Genomic DNA, 3,442 nt, shown 5'->3' on the forward strand with positions numbered 1-3,442 from the left:
GACCCCGTACTCTGAATGCAGCACTTCAGACAGAACAGCAGACGTTCCCTGGCCCCTGGGCCGGCTGCCCTCACTTCCAGGCTGGGCTGTGCAGGGCGGAGCTGTTGGAAGGCCACAGGGAAAGTGGGTCCCAACTCTTTGCTCCGCTGGGTCAGGGGCATCACTCGGTCTCTTCTGGCCCCCACCCCACCCTGCTCCTTCAGAGATACTCTGTGCCCCCAGGGGGGAAGCCCCGCCCAGGAGCCCAGGGGGCTGACTTTTCTGTCTTAAGATTTTTATTTCCTTTCAGGGGACATGGTCAGTTTTCTCTTTTGCTGTCTTAACAGTTTATTGTTTTGTTTTGTTTTTTCTTTTTTTATCCCTCACCCGAGGATATTTTTTCCATTTATCATCAGATAGAGTGGGAGGGAGGGAGGGAGAGAGAGACAGAGAGAAACTTCGACATGACAGAGCCACATAAACTGGTTGCCTCCCGCACGACCCCGACCAGGACCAACCACAACCAAGATGCATGTCCTTGACCGGAATTGAACCCGCGACTCATTGGTCCACAGGCCAACGGTCCAACCACTGAGCAAAACCGGCCAGGGCTGTCTTAACAGTTTTGTTGGTAGTTTTCATTGTAAAAGTATGCAGTGATGTACAACAGAAGTACCATATGGTGTCAGCCGGGTATATCTATGCAGATTCTGTAACCTATGACTGACCCCAGTCTCTCATACGCATGAAGCTGCCAGGGTCACAGGTCTTTGTAAAATAGGCGGAGTCTGCACCTTGGAGTGAGCAGGTGTCCCGGGTGTTGCCTCCCCGGCTGGCAGGGGCAACTGCTGCTGCCGGAGGGACCTGTTTTCTTGGGGGAATATGCACTCACTTTAAGTAAAAAAGTCAAGCAAATCTTTGGAAGAGCCAGTACCCTCAGCAGAGTAGCCCACCCTCCTGCCTGAGATGTGAACAGAATGACAGATAAAGCCAAATACCCACTCCCACCCAGCCTGTCTTATTTCTGATTGTTTGTACAAGGGACCATTTCAAAATATTTGTGAAATTTCTAAATTTGGAGCTCAAACCCACTCCAAAGTGATAAACACAAATTTGAGGAGAAGATTGTTTGGGGGCAGAAGAAGGAAGCGAATAGGATGGGGGGAGGGCATGGGCTTTATAGGATGTCTGTTTTACTGTTTTTAATATCTTACAGAGATGCCATATGTACACTTTGATATTATGAAATATTCAATAAAAAGCTGAAACCCTCCACAGAAACGTCACATCCCTCGTAAGGGCTGGCAGACTTCTTCTGGAGGTTCAGACCAGAGTGCCCTAGTGCAGCCCCCATGTTGGGAGCACCCCAGAGCCCCAGGCCTGCTGGCTCTGATTGTTGTCCAGGGGTATTAGAACCGGGGGTAGACACTGCCTTGGGGAACTTCTCATTCCACTCTCCCCACTTCACAGTGAAGACAGCTCTGCGGAGCCCCTGCTGGGTGGGGCCGTGGGCAAGCACAGCATTGCTTCAGGACTCAGCCATAGATGCAGGCCTTTTCCAGGAGAGCCTGCACGGCCCCAAACCTGATCCTCCTGTCCAAAGAGCACCGACCTCAGCCGCCCCTGGACTGCACTGTCTGGCCCGGCTTCTGGTGTGGGTGTGAATTAATCCACTTCAGCCTGGTGTATGATGCTCCCAGCTTAGCCATGAAGGGGTCAAGAACCACCTCAGGTGGGTGCAGGGTTCAGATCCAGTGGGGCTGAGGGAGAGGCTGGCTCCTGGGCTAGCACTGAAGGGCAGGAGGCAGCATTTCAGAAAAAGCCCCAGCTCTCTGGGGACCCTCCCAGGACCTGAGCTGAGTGATGCTCATAGTGAACCTGACAAGTAACCAGCAATTCTACCAATACCAGTGATTCTCTGCTGGCTGCTCCATACACCCAGCATGAAAATAACCATCACGTCCCTGTGGGCAAATGTTTCGCCACTGGCTCTGCCCCAACTTCCGTCATGTGCCTGTCTGGGCGGCTGACGAAAGAGTGAGTCAGTGGGTGGGTGAGTGGGTGGGTGAGTGGGTGAGTAGTCTGCAATATTAACAAAATCTGATCTCTGCCCTCTGGAGGCATGGCCACTCTCTTTGATACAAATGGCACCTGCCACAAGTTCTCTTTTCTAGCCCGGTGACTGGTAGTTAGTCAACTAATAACAATTGGATAAAGGGCAGAATATATATAGCAAATATATTAACTATATTAACTTTATTAAATATTAACATATTACTATATTGTTAAACATATTAAATATTTGAAGTTAAAACATGTCAATGCAATTAATTCATCAATCTTCTGATATCAATGTGCACAGGTTTTTAAAAAAAAATCATAGTTGTGCAACTTGAATTTTGTCTCTTTCACAATCCTTCATTTATGAGTTCCAGTTAGGGTTTCTTTTTTTTTTTTTTAATATGTTTTTATTGATTTTTGAGAGAGAGAGAAACACTGATATGAGAATTGGCTGCCTCCTGCACGCCCCCTACTGGGGATCGAGCCCACAACCTGGGCATGTGCCCTGACTGGGAATCGAACCAGGACCTCTCAGTCCATGAGGCGACACTCAATCCACTGAGCCACACCGGCCGGGCTGGATTTCTTTATTAAGGTTAGCTGAGAACTGACTAATCAAGAGCGCATTTCATTTTGGATTTTTACATTTTTCCTTAATGTCTTAGAATTATTGCACTCATACCTATTTTAACAGCAGGTTTGCTTTTGTTAGCAATTCACCTTTATCGACCTTTCCAAAGCATTCAACGTAGCTTTTATAAAAACAACTCTTTCTTTTCATATTTGTGCTTTATTGGTTTACATAACAGTTGATTAAATTACTTAATCTGGATAACAACTGGCAGGAGAAGCTTTTGGGAACAAACACAGCTGTCCGTTGGTGAGCAGGCACTTCCTCCTGGAGACAGAAGCGGGGCTGGGGAGACGCCAGCAGCCGTGAGCAGGCCAGCTGAGTGCTGTGGGTGACCTGAGACCCGCACAACTCCTGAGGCTGAGCAGCAGGCTGAGCGGAGTCTGCTCATTAAAGTTCTGTCTCAGCTGCTATAGCCAAGAGCAGTGGAAGTCACTGGGTTTGGGAGACTGGCCAAGGAGGTCTCCCAAAGGGCAGCATGAAGACAGTTTTGGGGCCTCTGGTCCTGCTTCTTATTTCACTTGCTAGATGGCCCCCAGCACCTCAGTGAGCTGGAGCAAACAAGGAACATGTGCCACCAGCTCTGATTCCAGGATCTCAGGGACGGAGTTTCCTGCTCAGCTCCCCAGGAATTCAAGCCTCTCTCCCAGCTCCCAGCTCCCTGCCTCGCTCAGTGAGGGTCAAGGAAGGACATCCGTGCCCTGGCCTGGTGGCTCAGCTGGTTGGAGCGTCGTCCCACGTACCAGAAAGTTTGTGGGTTTGATTCCTGGT

The sequence above is a fragment of the Molossus molossus genome, unplaced genomic scaffold (genome assembly GCF_014108415.1).
Source record: "Molossus molossus isolate mMolMol1 unplaced genomic scaffold, mMolMol1.p scaffold_m16_p_9, whole genome shotgun sequence".
Lineage (NCBI taxonomy): Eukaryota > Metazoa > Chordata > Mammalia > Chiroptera > Molossidae > Molossus > Molossus molossus.